Consider the following 16,416-nt stretch of genomic DNA (forward strand, 5'->3'; position numbering starts at 1 on the left):
ATGGATAGGGTTTTATCTAGAAGTTAGATCGTAAAAATCGCCCAGACCTCAGCCAGATACCCCTCACTGGCTCTCAAAAGTCACGTGAGGTCCATAAAGTTAGTTTTATGGTTTTGGGGAGTTGACAATGTACAATATATTTCACATTCTCCAGAATGTTAAGTGACATTTTAACTGCCTGCTTTGGCTTGGAGAGGGGCAGGAATGGGAGATCACTTTTCCAGGCTAGATAAAGGCTTCTCCATTGCTGGAATAGGAAGCATTGATGGTTCAGTGTTTACTCCAGAGGACTTAGAAACTGCTAAGCTTAAAGTAAGTTTCTCTTGAAATACTATCTGGTTAAATGACTTTTAAAAGGCTAGATTGCTAGAGATTGGGCGGGGGGGGGCGGGGGGAGGGATTCCTGTCTCTCTTTCCAGCTTGCTTCTGTACAGTCTTAGCTAAATGAATGTTAAGGCCCCAGTACTCCCTTGGAGTGGCCCACGTTATGTATGTATGTATGTATGTATGTATGTATGTATGTATGTATGTATGTATCTATGTATGAATGTGTATATAGGCATATGGTTAGCAGAAGAAGAGGAAATAAGATGAAGCGTTCCATCTCGATGAATGGCGATGTCACTGCGGAGTGCTCCAAGGGATTTTGCTCGAGGGAGAGAGGGGATTATGTATGACAACTTCGCTGGTAGCTCTTGTAAAGCACTTTGCGGGTGTATTCAGGTATTGGGCGTGTATTGATGTCCATGTCTTAAGCACACTTACTTAGAAGTGATTCCTATCAGAATCAGTAGGATTGATTTCGACGGCTTGCTTTCAACAGAGGCTGTTCTGTCTGCGTGTGTCTGTGTGTCCTGTGTGCGCGCACGCTGGGAAAGCAAAATGTAGACTTTGAGAGACAACATTGCTTTTTAACCGTGTGTGTGTGTGTGTGTGTGTGTGTGTGTATTCCTGAATAACTTACCGTCAGAACATTGGACGTTCACAATTTACCTCCCCCTCCCCATTCTTCAGTATTTCTGTCGTTCGGGACATTTCCTTTGGCCTCCCAACCCCCACCCCATTTTAAAAGGTATCTTCCTTCACTTCCTCGGTATATTTGTAATTTTCCACATGTTGCTGCTAACCATGGCCTGGGAAGTTCTCCTGCGCAAGCCTGGTGGAAATGAAGATCAAAGAGCATGTACTTTCCCGTGGATAGTGTCCTATGTGGTGCGTCCCCGTGTCTTGTGCAACTCTCTGCTATGCATATTCCCCCCCCCCGGAAGTAAGCACCGTGAATCAAGTGGGGCTTCCTTCCAAGTCAATGTGTCCAGGCTAGTTGCTTGGCTGATATAAAGGTGGAAGAGACTAAAGTTTGTTAAATGGGGCAGGTTTCCATCTCGCCCACTTATGGAATCTTCTCTGTCCGAAGCAAGGCGCCTTTGGAAAAGGGAAATGAGTTTTTTGGAGGGAGGGGAGAGATACTGCTCCATGCCCCATAAATGTTTGAAACTTCCCGTTTCTTCCGTCCAAATAGGAAAGGTTCATCATAAAGGTAGCAGAGGCTTTCCAGACGGGGCCTAATCCAGATACTGATCAATGAACGTAAAAAATCCTCTTGTCTTGAGGATGCTTTCAGCATAAACATCCAGCACTTGACCTAAAGCTGTTTGACTCTGGACTTTAACGCGATTATGCCAAAGAGCTTTAGAAACTTCTATTTACTCTTGTTGTTGGATCAGCCAAATGAAATATTTTAAAACACAGGGAGGGAGTGGGACAAACCTTGTTTGAGTTTTGAAGCTTGCTTGCTTCTTACGTTCAGGAATAAGGGGCTGTATAGGATCTTAGATAAGAGGGAGCCTCAGGGCTTCAAAATGACAGCTGCATTCCATAGACTTCAATGGTATATGCAGTCTTCTCCTATGCAAACCTATGCACACTTATATCTGGGGTATATCCCGCTGTGCTTTGTGGGCTTACCTCCGAATAAAGTAGCACAGAACTGAAATGTAAATTGTGTGTTGGCGTTTAAAAACAAAGAAACCACAAACTCATTCGGACTGATGAAATGAGATGTTGACTCTGCTGCAACCTCGCTACCAGCCCTTCTTCTTTATGCTACCTCGCTCCTCTTCGTTTTAATGGAAATTACGTACTAGTAAATCAGAGATTCAAAGAGGCCTTGCTCTTCCATAAGCAGAACAGTTTCTAACTGATTTGTAGGCATTGTGGGTTTTGGGGTGTTGTGTGTTTTTTTCATATTTCTGCACCCGCTTTCAAAAATGAGCTGGTGCGAAGGAGCCATTTTCCAACCTGAATTATCTCTCACAAGTTCCATTTAAATGAATGGGGCCTAGGCAAGAACACTATTCATTGAAATAGACTTTAAGTAAGTAACCCTGCTGAATGAGCTCTGGCGGTTTTGTGGGTTGAGGAATATTTTCCAAGTGTTATTCTCCCCCTTTCCTCCCTCCCCCCTCCATTGCTTGAAGCTAGGATCTTTAGGGCTGTGTAACATTTGGTAGACACATGTCTTTCGGTGCAGGATAAAAGGGACCACTTTTGCTGCTTCTCCCTTCCTATCACATTTAGACCATCCTTCCTACTGTTTCTGAAGACTGTCCCCTATTGACTCTGTGCCCTTCTCTGAGAATAGGATCTGAGAACACACTTGACTGCAGTTGTGCAATGTGCCTGGTGATGGTAGCTTGCTAGCTTGAATGGGGAAAGACCATATTCTCTAAAACCTTACTCCGAATGTCTCTCAGTACATAATACAGTACACCTTTGTTCTTCTGAAAAAACCCTTTGGAGTTATGACCCACCTATCCTTAAGCACATCCTGCTCCCATGTAATTCAACTGAAGAGTTAGGCAGTTGCTTAAATATATTCCATTGAATTAAATGGAACTTTAGCCTTGACTGGATCGTGCTCTTGAACACGAAACAAATGATTCAGACTTTAGGGGCTGCCACAAGCCAGCTTACACACGTATGCACACCTGTAAAATAGATAGATACATCTCCACAGAATGAGAGAGAAAAGAATGCTACCCGTTTAGGTTAGAGTTCGCAGGCTGTGCGCCAGTCATGCACTCTTATCTGTTCTGTGAGATACTGCGGTCTCATCGAATCTGTATCTGGTCTCAGGAAGGATGCCGACGTTTGGTATGGGCGCTCATACACATATATGAACGACATTGTTTTCCTTTCCGGCCAATTTATTGGCACTGGGACACTGAGCAACAATCTAGACTATGGGCACGGAGTGAAGGAGTAATACCTATGTATGGGAAGAATGGAGATCTCTGGTTTCCAGGGTCGGAAAACAGAGGACCTTATTGCTAAGGAAATTTCCACCACCCATCCGTGAGTTTCTCCATTCCATAAACCTCCCTTTCTTCCTATCCAGTCCACACTTCTCTCTTTGCATGTTTGTGATTCATCTGCCTGTACGATTAATCCCCACGCCTATGCACCTACATACATACATTTCTCACTTGCGTATTGCGGCATATGTGGAAGGAAGGCTTGCGATCCTATGCAGGCTGACACTGCAGTCTTAACCAAGCCTGAGTAAAGTCCTATTGCACTCAAATTCAATACGTAAGTGGGCTTAGGTAAATTGGGGGAGTATGCTCTTTGCAACTCAGTGTGCTATACTTCCGAGGAAACATGACTAGGATTACGCTGCAGGACTGCTATCCCACACAGCCAAGGCAAGAAGGGCATCCTATCAGGATGATACCTGCGGTGTCTCAAGAGAACCAGGTCCAGCGTCCCATCCCTAGCACCTCGTTTGATCCTGGCCGTTGTGTTTGTTGGGCTGATTCCATCCGGTTCCATTTTAATGGGAAGGGCATTCCGTGCGTCGAAAGAAAGACGGCACAAGGGAGGCCACCCCTTCATAAAGGTGACCGGTGGGTGTTTCCCTTGCTTCTGTCCTGCCCAAAACATCTAAAGAAGGGAAAGTAGAAACATCTCATAATCTGTTAAGCCTGGCCACTGATCCGCAGTCCTAAACCAGACCTCCCTCCCCCGCGCCCCTCTTAAATCCTTTCCGCAAGCTAGAACTGTCCCAACAGAGGAGGCAACATTCTTTAGGTTTTCTGTGCATATTCTCTGTTCATCTGCATTCAGAGTTATGTCAAAAGTTCCCTTCTATAACTCACTTTTCTTCTCCTGGTGTCTTTTCCAAAGTTGCTATCCTTTCTCCACAGACGCCAGTGTTTATTATGGCCAGTGGGAGTTTATAGTAAGGAAAAGTAGAAATTCCTCTCTTATCTTTTTCTTCCTATTCTTGTTCCTTGTTCTTAGTTTGTTTGCTTTTCCCTGCAACGGCTTGAGAAAGTCTTCATGTGAGAGTAAACAGGAAGGCAATTCTTCCTAGATACAGGAGGGTTTCACCAGAAAATACTGCTCACCCCCAATTGCCTATCGTGTTTATTATTATTATTATTATTATTATTATTATTATTATTATTATTATTATTATTTGCAGTAGTGAAATTTAATTATATACAATGTAAACAGGAAACACTCATCGTATATCATATCTTGCAGATAATATCATATTCTATACAATTCTATACAATGGAGTTTGTATTATTATTAATAACAATAATAATAATATTTTCTCTTCACGAATTCTGCAAATCCGAATTTTATTTGCTCTTTTGAAGTTTCTCCCTGCATTTTTTTTCTCTTTTCATGATATCACGCAGTGGAGAAGTTGCTACTACTGAACAAGATTCAGGGGTGGGTAGTAGTAGGAGTCGAAAATCGTCCATTCCAAACAGGAGGAAGTGAAAATTAAGACACATTGGTTTCAATAATATTGGTTAGGTACAGTGTCCGGTGGTATTTAGGACTGTGGCTTTTCTTTTCTTTCTTTCTTTTTTGTACACATCTGCTAGTAAAGTTATTGTAACAGTGATGGTGAATTTCAGGAGTAGTAGTAGTCTGCTTACTGTAATTAGCAGTTGTAAATAATAAACTGCACACACATACACATCCTCCCTGCCCCTCCCCCAAAGATCCCAGACCTTCCCAAAACAGAAGTGGGCCTTTTATGCATCCTGTTCGAATCTTTCCCAATTAATCTTTCCAGTCTATCCTCACAAATTGTGAAGGGGGGGTGTTGGGGGGAGGAGACAATCTGCTCCAGACCAGCCAATATACACCTCTCTAAGTAGTACGTTTGTCAGGCGACAATAGTTGACTTCTTGACCACAAAAGGTCAGATCCAATGTTCTTTGAAGTCAATGGATAAACTCCCCTTGAACTCTGTTGGCCTCATGATAACCAGTCCACCCTATTCATTGCAGGCGCATGTGTGTGTATAAACCATTGTATGAATACCCCCTTTCACACACACACACACACACACACACACACACACACACACACACACACACACACGACCTTATAGCCATCTACTCACTATGCATGAGCATAACCTGCACAGATATTTATATAGATAGCTAAAGAAATAGATTTACTAGACTGGCCACAAAGCTTTTACATCTGGATAGAGTGGAGAAGTGTCTCTAAAATATTTGCTTTGTGGCTTGCAGGCACCTCATCCCTACTTAGAAGCAATTGTCATGTAATGTGTTGTAGGAGAGCAGATTCAAGCACTTATGCCATGCAAAATTTTTGGCATTCCAAGCTTTTGCACAGATGTTTGGTTAAATATATACATTTAACTTTTCCACATGCCTGTGGTGATACCCAACTCTAAGGTTATTGTTTATCAGGGCCGTAGACAAATGGATATTTAAGAACAAAGTGAAGTGGTTTATTTCCCCCCTGTCAGCTGCTGGGAATACACCTCCTATCCAAAATTGGGCCCTGAACTCACATCTTACAAGTTGATGGCATGTGTAGCAAAGTATGTAGAAGGGCTTTGATAGCGGGTGCGTGTTATTTTCCTTTCCTTTAGTAAACTGTATAGCAATGATGGAGACAGTCTCTCTTCTCTTACAGTGCAACCCTATCCATACATATTCAGAAGTAGTTCCCGTTGAGTTCAATGGGACTCTCAGGGATGTGTGTCTAGGACTGCACACTTCCAAAAGCAAGAGGCAGAGAAAAGGATGCAGATAATCGCATAAGAATTTATGTTTGCTCCCGATTTCTGCCTTCTTACTGTGCCCAAGTCAAATAACAGAATGGATCTTCCAGAGGTACTAATGGCGGAATGAGGAGTTTAAGCCCATATTATGTTGCTTAAAACTGTTTTAATTCGGAAATAGGAGGGGACTTTTAATTTTTTTAAAAAGTACCCGGCCACAGGCACTAGAAGCAAAAATAAAACAGGATCTCGATACCACCAACCTGAGCACTTTAAAATGCCATTTAGTTCAACGGGAGAGATTTAGGCACCTGCTTCATTCCATCAATAAAACCAACGGGACTTAAACTGTAATCCTATCAATACCAACCTGTGAGTAAGCCCCACTGAACACAGTGCGAGTCATGTATGAGACTGCACTGCATAGTGATCTTAACTTTGGCTGTAGGATGCCATAGGTGTCTGTCTGTCTCGCTCTTTCTACACTCCCACCCACCCACATAATGTTCATTATTATATCTCTCTTTGCCCAACGAGGCATCATTTCATGGTGCAAGAGTGGTTGCTGAATTGTCTTGAGTTTGTTCCACTGTAATCTGGATTAAAACACCAAAGAAAAATACCGCCCCTATTCTTCTTGATTTAAAAATAATAGAAGCTCGCGGGTTTACGATTGTTTAAAACAACTGGTTTTAAAAAGCAGTTTCGCTGTTTTAACTATAAGGTCCTTCTCTCTCTCTCTCTCTCTCTCTCTCTCCTTTACCAGAAGAGAAAAGGAGAGGGATTAAAATCTGTGAAAGGATTTTAATTAAGAAAATTAAATGAAAAGGGGGCACAAATGAGTTGTCTTGAGGGGCGGGGGGAGAGGGCGCGAGCAGGAAGCAAAGCAAAGCTATTCTAAACGATTAAATCGCCATTTTAACAGTGTAATGGGGTTTGCATACTGAAAGAAGGGGGGAACGGTCCTTATAGCTCATCAATAATTCATAGGAACTCGGGATCATTCCCAGGTCAGCAGACAGAGAGGTAAAGAGCAGCATCTATATAGGAGAACCAGCTCTTCTTCTCCCCCACCCCACCCCCGCCTCCCTGCCCCAAATCAAAATGCAATGGGTGACTCTTCCTCAAGTACTTGGGGGGAGAGTCTCATTTTAAGGCTCAAGTTTTAGTGGTCTTTCACAACCATCCACGCCTTCCGTAAACTCTCCTTCCAAATTGCCACAATTCGGAACCGCATTCGGTTTGTTGAAATTAAAACAAAGCAAAAAAACCTAAACGCCACAACTGCAATTAAGAACAAACGAACGAGCACCTATTCTGGTTTGACCAAGTATATGCAGACAAGAACATAGTCGAGAAGATGGGTGGCAAGGCCTGGACAGGATCTAATCTCAAACATGGTTTCCTGGGCAGCCCCTGGCAAGCCGCTGTCACTCAGCGTTAGTCTCCCTCCAGTCTGTAAAAGGAGAACAACGATGATAGCCTGGGATGTTTGTTGTAAAGGTGAGAAGTGAAAAATACTTTGCTGGGGGGGGGGAGTGTTAAGGGGAGAAGATATAGCCTGCTATGTGACATGGAGAAGCAAGTTTTCGTAGGTGTTTTACCCGCACACGCCTTGTTAGAAGAGGAAACGAATATCACCACTTTCCTGACTGCTTCAAACACGCTTCAGAATATTCATGGGAGCTATTCCCAAGCAAATAGAGGTGGTAGAGCTGATTCCAAATAGTACTTGAGTTTGCTTGTTTTCTTCTTCCCTCCTCCTCTATTTTTCCTTACCATTGTAAACCGCTTTGACTGCATTGGCGTTGCTATACAAATGTGTTGGTTGGTTGGTTGGTTGGTTGGTGCTTGGTTGGACGGACAAAAGAAAGAAGACTGAGATATCGTTTATATGAGATTATATATTTATTACTCCCTAATAAATCATTTGACCTATAGAAACACGTTGCCGGCTTGGTTTCTGGGGGATGAAGGTTTGATCAGATGACATGATAGTACCAACATCTGTTAACAGGGTAATTGATCAGCACGTGCATATTCTTCATCCAAAGGTCATAGCCCTCTGTTCCTTCCACACATGAAATAAACGTTAACTTTGAAGATGACAGTTTTGATTTGTGTCTCATAAGAAATCAACAGCTCCTGAGCAGTTTTAATGCTCTTTCCCAAGTATATCACTTCGTCTCACAGCCCCAAATTTATCCATATATATGTGTGAGGGGTGGGTGCCTTAAAGGAATTTAGAAGATCTTCCTTCCATGATTCTGTCCTTCCTCTCTTGGGCTGCTTTATTTAAAACAACAGCAGTGCAATTGAGAATGAAATGTTCATTCTGCTTTGCTAGATCGGGGGAGACAATTACCGGTACATTACCAAAAGGGCGCAACTCTTGGGTGCTTCCCCACGGTTGTCCTACTCAGAGTAGACCCACAAAAATCAGTGGACTTGAGTAATTTAAGTGTTTATCCTGAATGTGGCTCAATCCACCTCAAAATATTGCATATCATGAAGAGGGTTCTTGCATGTTCCGTGGTTGCCCCCAGAACCTAAGCCCAAGTGAAACCCAATGGGAATGCCTCGCAACTAAGCGTAGGATTGCAACCTAAGCCAGTTCAGCTCTGGACTCTAAAGGGCCCCAATTCCTCAAGTTTTTATTTCGGGTTGTTCTTGTTCCTGGCTGGGGTGCAAACTAACACTACCTGATCTTTTGGGATTTATTAAAACACGGTTTAATGAGGGTCCTGCTGCTGTTTCGCAGATGGAGGCAAAAAAAGGACAAACTTCCCTTAAAATAAACTCTGCGAAGTATTATATCGGTGTGCGAAAGAGGGGGGTGGGGTGGCGAGATTGGAATGGGGGGCGGCGGAAATCTCAAAAGCTTGTAACATCTCAGTATAACCAGCAGAGCCCGCTTCAGACCAATCCACCGCAGCTACCCAGGGTCACTTCCTGAGCCTTTCTGGCGAGCTCTTTGAAGAAGTCTTCATTTATCCCCCTGGAAGCTTAGCCAAAATGCACGGCGAACCACGCCCTCCCCACTGCGGGGTGGGGGGAGCCGCGAGCCACCTTCTGCAACCGCGCAGCTCCCCAGCACTAAAACGGCGAAAACAGGGGGCTCAACTATTGCCGCGGGTAGCCCTCAAGTTGGCAAATAAAAGAAAAACTGGTTCTCAAGGCGTCGAGCCCAGCTGTCCTTTTCTTCGCGTTCTCTCCCCACCCCCCCAGCACGCAGCACCCTTTTAAAGTGTGGTTTGGGAGGAGGGGGTGGATATAGGGATTGGAGGTGGGTTGCAAACGCTGAGTGAAATGAGGGGAAAACGAAAGAAAGAAAGAAAGAAAGAAAGAAAGAAAGAAAGAAAGAAAGAAAGAAAGAAAGAAAGAAAGAAAGAAAGAAAGAAAGAGAAAGAAAGTCTGCGCAGGTTCTGAAGACTAGGAGAGGTGAATACTGTATGGTCGTTGGTAGATTGGATAGAACGCCATTATAGCTCCGAGGGGTCAAAAAGGCGAGGGTCAAAAGTTTAGGCGGTGCGAGACCGGGTCTTGTGTTTGAGGCTGATAGACTGGATGTCAGTGCTAAAGAGGAGAGGGAGGGGGGAGGGGAGGGGAGGGGGAAGGGTGATGGTGTAGCGTGGGGGGGGGAGGGGAAGAGACCTTGCTTGTTTACTGGCTAGAGATGAGAGAATACGATCGCGAGGTAAGAGTTAGGAAGTGTAGAGAGAGGCGACTCAAAATGTTACAGAGCTGTTGTCTATGAAAGGGGGACAAGGTGGAGCTGGGAGGCTGGGGGCAGGCAGGTTAGCTAGGATGATGAGGTAGTAGTATTTTGAGCTTGGTGTTGGGGGTGCCTTGGGTCGATCTCTCTCTCTTTCTAAGTAAGGACTGTACTGAACAGTTTAGACTCAGTGCCGCAGGCAGTTCTTCCTGGGTAAGGGCCATTAGAGTGAATGGGCACTACGCAGGATCGGGGCAGTGCTTACATTCATTCACCACAATGGCGTTTGCGCGTAAGAGCTTCCTGCTGGATCACAACCTTCTAGTCGGCGCAGATTTAGAACACACACGTTTGTTCTTTTGAAAAGTTTCTTTTTCTGTACAAGCTCTTTAACTGCTGTGATCATCTATGTATACTATAAATTAAAGAGCTATAATATATTAATTCAATAACGTGGATTATTATTATTATTATTATTATTATTATTATTATTATTATTATTATTATTAAAGCATAACAAATCTTTGCTACACAGCGAACATTTATAACGTAATATTTTAATTAAAATAATCTTTGTAATCTTCCACACATCCCCATGGGGAAAATAATCACTGAACCAAAGTTGGAGGGGTGTTCCCAGGGTAAAGATGTATGCTTTTCTGAAATCAAATAACTATAAAAATACGTATCACGTCATTAAAATGAATAATAAACAAAGGAATTGGAAACAATATAGGATGTGTCAAAGAATGCTTCTAAAAGATTTTATCATAAGCTCCAAGCTGTAGGGGATTTAGGGCAGAATCCAGCATCCATTTCCCATATGCAAACAAACCCTGTTGATTTTTTTTTAAAAAAAACTACCTCGGTTTTGCTCAGCGCCCATTCATTTCGGTCTTGCGAAGGATAAATTTCAGCCTTAATCCTCTAGTAATATAGGATGTGAAGCATCCCGGAAGTTCTCCTACGCAACTTCCTGTTGGGGTGTTCTGTAAAGTTTTACAGATTAACTATCAGGGATTAATGGGTTAATAACTATGACTTTGTCTTTTAGGGGATTAATTGCTGTAGAGACTTTGCCTCTTAAAACTGGAAAGCAGTACTAACACTGTCTTAAAATAAATTGTCGGATACTATCTTAACCTTGGATCTCCCACAATACTGATGGGTTCTGAGCTTGCTTATTGTCAAGGCATTTGGAATCTGGGTTTTGTTTCACTTTATTATATTCATTTTCTTTAGATAATCATATACTGTCCTTCAACGTCAGAGTATTCGAAGAGAGACTATTCCATATTCCCGAATTTGATTAATAACATTTAATACGTTCACTTTTCCTTCTGATAAAAAGCGCCTTTTGTTTAGTCGATTGCAAATCATCTCACATTTAGGAGGGATTGTCCACTTGCTTCAGGATCCTCTTAAATTAAGAAGATAACTGAAGTTAAGAGTCTTAACGGTGTCTTCACAGAGGCTTAGCAGTGCAGTGGTAATTAACCGTTTTCTGCTCATTAATACATTGCTCGGTCAAACGGCTGAGAGGAATCGAATATTCGATTGGCTGGCAGATTTAATTTCTAAAACTCTGTTGCAAGAGTGTTAGGGCATGCACCTCCTCTGAATTGATGCGTGTGTGCTTGGGGGTCATTCCTCATCCGAATTACTGGCGCAGAATATATTCGGCAACAATAAAGAACGAACCAGGCCGGATTAAAGTCGACAGTAAAATAAATAAATAAATCATTTTAATTTCGAATGAAGGGGTTGATCTCAGCAGTTAGGATAATGGTACAGTTGGAAGGAAAATTTATGAAACCATTCTAAGTACACACACGCAGACCGCAGAAGCACCCCGAGCTCCTGTTCTTCCTTTCTTATAGCTCTCCTGTTCAACATTTAGCGGATTAAATTGAATTTAGCGTCAGTCGATTCTATATGAGGAACAGTTCCCCCCGCCTTGTTGCACGATGTAGGTGGAAAGGAGCGATTCACTGCAGAACCTCCATGAATCAGAACCACGTAGCTGGCTACCAGCTAATTTATTTGTGCGCAGATCCTAAACACGTTGACTATCAAAAGCAAGCCCCACTGAAAAGAGTGAGATTCGTTTGCAATAAAGCCTGTTCAGGATCTGGGATATAAAGTCCTGTTAAAGGTCAAGAAGACCCTATTGTTTTAAGTGTAAATATTTAGAACCAGGGGTGACAAGTTGCTGTCTTACCCTAGTTGCTGCGGCGTAAGTTTCGGACTGAGTCCAAACCCAAGTGGTTAGGATGGAGGTTTAAGCAGAGTTACTGAGTTGTAAATTGGGTTGTCCTTAATTTGGAGTAAGAGGTTTAAGGGGGTTGTGGTCCGCGTATTTAAAGGCACACCCGATCCTAAGCAAGAGGGTATTTCTACATCCAAAATGCATTTCTTGGGAGGTGCGTCACATAGAAATGGTTGGTTTCCATATATCTCCATTCGGATATCTAATCCCAAATTGGTTGAAATGCAAAAGCAAAAAATAATAATATTAGCATTTCAAGGTGTGTATTTGCGTGCGTACTCTCCCATAAAGCAATACAGGTTAATTGTAACGAACTCTTGAGGCTTTTTTTGCTTGGTATTTATGAAAGATCACTGTAAACGGGCTACATTTTAAGCGTAACTTGGGCGATCCATCTCTAGGCTTCTCTAATTACTACAGTTATCTCTGAAGCGCAGTCATCACCGCTCCAGGTTTGCGCAATAACAAGGGAGGGGGAATGTGAGTGGGTAACAACTCCGTTTGTTTTCAGAAGGTTAAAATCATCTCGGCATGAATTTTCATGGCTCACACAAGCACACGCTTCCTTTGCTCCCAGTACAGATCCCCGTGTATCCTACCGTTTAAGAGTCAATTTGCCACCATAGCCCAGCCCTCTATAGGAAGAGCCGTCAGGGATAAAGAATCCGAGAGAACAAGGGGATAAGCTGCTATTGGACGAGCTTTAAAACCCGTTCGTGGCGAAAATGAGAGCGAGAGGTTATTTCTACAAGTCCGCCCCCCCCCAAGACAATCCATGTAATGAGTTATTAATAGAAATAATTTAATGCCAATTGACTTTTCCATAGACTTCTCATGGCATGCCTCTGTCAAGTGCAGCAGGTAACCTGCTCTGCAGCACACCGTGTGTGTGTGTGTGTGTGTGTGTGTGTGTGTGTGTGTGTGTGTGTACCTGTAGAATAGATGGTGAACAATACATACATCGAACAATAGGCAGCTACGGGCCTGGAAAGCTCAAGCCTTCACAATCCATTACATTCTTGAAGCTAGACCTTTGATGAGTTAGGGTAACACCTCTGGTGGCTTCAAAGGTAGAGTTTCTTTCCAACAAATTTCCTTCCGGAATTACTTTAACTGGGAGAAGGGAGGGGGAATATATTACATAAGCGTAGGTGACATTCAACCGCAGCTTTGCTCGTGATGGGAAAAGGCACAGAGATTTCAGAATATGTACAGTACTTCTTTCCCTCCCTTTGAATCCCCGTATCATTTCTCTGTATTGTGTTTTATTCAGTGGTCGTTGTTTCTTTTCCTTTTTTTCGGGAGGAGGGAATAGATCCTATTCATGTGTGAGGAAAGTGTGTTTAAGTTTTAATTTGGAATGAAAAAAGTTTTGGTCCCGAAGCCAAAAAAAGGGGGGGCACATCAGCTGAATAATAATTTATGCATGTGTTTATTGAATGCATATCTAGATGCACGCATAAACAGGCTCAAGTGACGCGCACATATTCGTAAATTCATCTGTCTATCTATCTGCACGCGCGCGCATATGTCCTCGCACATTTCTCTTTTGCATAAGCATCTACTGGCCAAAGAGCAACTTACAAAGAGACTGGGGGGAAAAAGTCGCAGGCGCTACAGAGAGGAAAGCCTGCATTAAAATTCCTTGCCGTGGCATTTCCCCCACCCCTCCAAAGTAATGACCTGGGTAAAATTCAATATGACCGAGAGAACTATGCAAGCGTATTATAGAAAATGCAAGAGGGAGAGCCCCGGAGTGGGGTGAAACTCAGGTCAGCGCGTCTAACAAATATTAAAATGTTGGAGGCGCTGGGGACACGCCTAGCTGTTTAACAAAGACTGACAAAGTATGGAGATTAATACGAAAACTTGCGGGTATCCGAACCGAAAACGCTCAGTTAGGCCTACGGCTCCCTGCAAGCTGGTAGCCAGCTATTCCTTAGGCTTTAAAAGGCAATCGCAGGGGGAGGGGGAGGAAAGGAAAAGGAAGAGATTTCCTATCGTGGAAAAAAAATAATCTTTGACATGGAGGAAGGAGAGATACGACGGAAGGATCCAGTTCTCTGGTTGGTGTTTCGGATTCTTTTTATTGTGGTTGTGGCTGGACAGCTTGGGAAAGGCTGCGGCGTTTTGTATCCTGTCTTGCACGGGATGGTTATTTTTAACTGCGCGAACAAGGGGCGGGGGGTTGTAAACGCTTCAGTTTTTGTACCTTGGGGAAAGTGTGTGGGGAGGGGAGGTATAGGAGTCGAAGGAGAAGACCTCCAGGCTTTTTTTGCTCTCAATCCAGAGAAGGGTGCTGTGATTGCAAAATAAAGAGGCTCGATCCCTAACGCATTTGCTCGGAAGTAAGTCTATCCGTAGTAAACTGGAGCTGATCTGCTAGGTCAACGTGCAGAAAAGCAGCCTTGAACGCTGAGGCAAGCTCAGCAGTTACCTAGATGGGGGTCCTGAAAGCAATATAGAGGGGAGAGGGAAGTTCTCCTGCGCAAGCTCTCCCCCCCCCCCATTGCGAAGAACGGGATTCACGCGGTGATCCAAGGTAGCCAGAAGATAACAGTTCTTAGTAGTAAAATAATATTGGCATATATTGGCAGGTGCTTTGAGTTTGATGTTGTGCGGTCATGGGGGGGAACGGGACACACACATTACTGGGACGCCCGAGTAGCGTCCGAAAGGTGTGCACCCTCTGTGGCAAAAAATTGCTCAGTCGTCCTTTCCTATCTTTTTAAACTTTATTGTAGTATGCAAACAATGTATTGTGGGTCCCATCTGCCTGGAAACTCTGTCGTTTTAGGGCTTCATTAACTTGCCTCTTTGAAATGCAGAGAACGCCTGAGCTAAATCTGTCTTTGCAAACTTCCGAAAAGTTGAGACGTTTTTATTAGAGCAATTGAGAGTGGCCAAAACAAAACACGGATGGTTGGGAGGGTGGGGGGGTGTATCTTTTGATTTGGGGACAGCAGGCTGTTGTCCATGCCTCTGTGTGTGCGTGGTGCGCGGTGGGGGGGACTTTTGGAGAGGGTGGGAAGAATCGAACATTTCTGCTAGACGCTAGGGGTGCTGGTGATACTAGGATGAAACCCCCCTTTGTCTATTTGCGCAAGGCATTCTAAAAAAGTGGCGGTGGCGCTTTAAATTAAAAAAAATTAGATAGAGATATATATAAATAAATAAAAGAGTAGGCCTAGCTATTCGTTTTCCCGAAAAACCCATGTCTTGAGACAAGACTGGATGGAATACAGATGAAACAGGAGAGGGCGGGGGAAATGAAAAATGGAAGCGATCAAGGTCAGGAGAAAGAGGAGAGCGGATGTCTCAAAGGTGTATAACTGGTATACCTTTGTGCCTGGTAGGCTTCGTGGAAGGAAAGTTCTTTCTCTCCGCGCACTGGAGTTGGCCTGCAACTCTGCAAAAGTGCCCTTAGTCCTAAATTTGGTCATGATTCCCACTGAAACAAATTATTCCGAGTGTGGTGCGCTTTCAAGTCGGACTTGTCTCTGTTCTTAGTAGACAAATCTGCAGCTGAGATCCCGGATTTCCTGTGTTGTCGCCCGACAATATATTAGCCCCACTAAAACAACCGGGGCAGTTATGGGTTCCCCCCGCCCGACCGGGGTGGCGCACTTTACAAATAGGTTGCGACATATTAGTTGAATTAGACGGTGCACCTGGTGAAATTCATGGAAGGTGGGGGTGGTTGAATCCCGGGGACCTCGTTACTGACTTGAAAGCAAGCCCTATTGAAATCAGCAGCTCTTACTTCCATGTAAATACGTTCAGGTTCGGGATGCCCGTGTTGGAAAAATGATGCCTTCAGTGTTGGAGGGTGGGCTCGCACGGTCCATTACCTGGAAGTTGGAGATTTGGATTCCAGTGGCATGGCCTCTCAAGGGTATAGGCTTAATATGGCATTATGACTTAAAACACAAACGCCTTGTCTGTTATCTAACCAGCATCTGTTGTTGTAGGAAGCGGGAATTAACGCAGCCTTCTTGCCACGGGTTTGGTTGTTTGGGGGAGGAAGGAGGACAACAAGAATGTGGCTGCTTTGACTTTTTCCAAACTATTTTTTGACTCATGTGGGAGGCTGGTCTCGAAGCACGTGCGTTTCTTCCTCCTTCGCTCCCCGGCTAAACGGTTTAAAACAGTAATACCAATAACCTCTTGCCTATGGTAGTATATTCGATACATAGGAGAAACGAACTGTCCTCACTAATAGGGCCATAATCTATTGCTCTGCTCTGATACAGTTTCATCCAGCGTGAAGACACCTCATAGGTAGTCCAGTGCCAATTGCTGAGTAAATAATGAACAAACTGTTCTACCTGACGAAGAATTATGTGTAACCCGAAGGATTCCCTATTCCTA

At 43.6% G+C, this 16,416-nt stretch overlaps 1 protein-coding gene across 5 annotated transcripts in view; it reads left to right on the forward strand.

Annotated features, from left to right (window-relative positions):
- HOXB3 (homeobox B3) overlaps nucleotides 1–16,416 on the forward strand; it is an 88,514-nt gene that overhangs the window by 20,917 nt on the left and 51,181 nt on the right. The window contains exon 1 of one of the 5 annotated variants that reach the window (XM_081166678.1): nucleotides 199–312. The exons of 3 other annotated variants lie outside the window; for them this stretch is intronic. The gene's annotated coding sequence lies outside the window, so the exon portion shown is untranslated. Of the gene's footprint in view, nucleotides 1–198; nucleotides 313–13,894; nucleotides 14,112–16,416 lie in introns of those variants that run through there. One more of the 5 variants, XM_081166677.1, reaches the window with a different exon arrangement.

Source organism: Podarcis bocagei (assembly GCF_964188305.1).
Source record: "Podarcis bocagei genome assembly, chromosome: 13".
NCBI classification, from domain to species: Eukaryota; Metazoa; Chordata; class Lepidosauria; order Squamata; family Lacertidae; genus Podarcis; species Podarcis bocagei.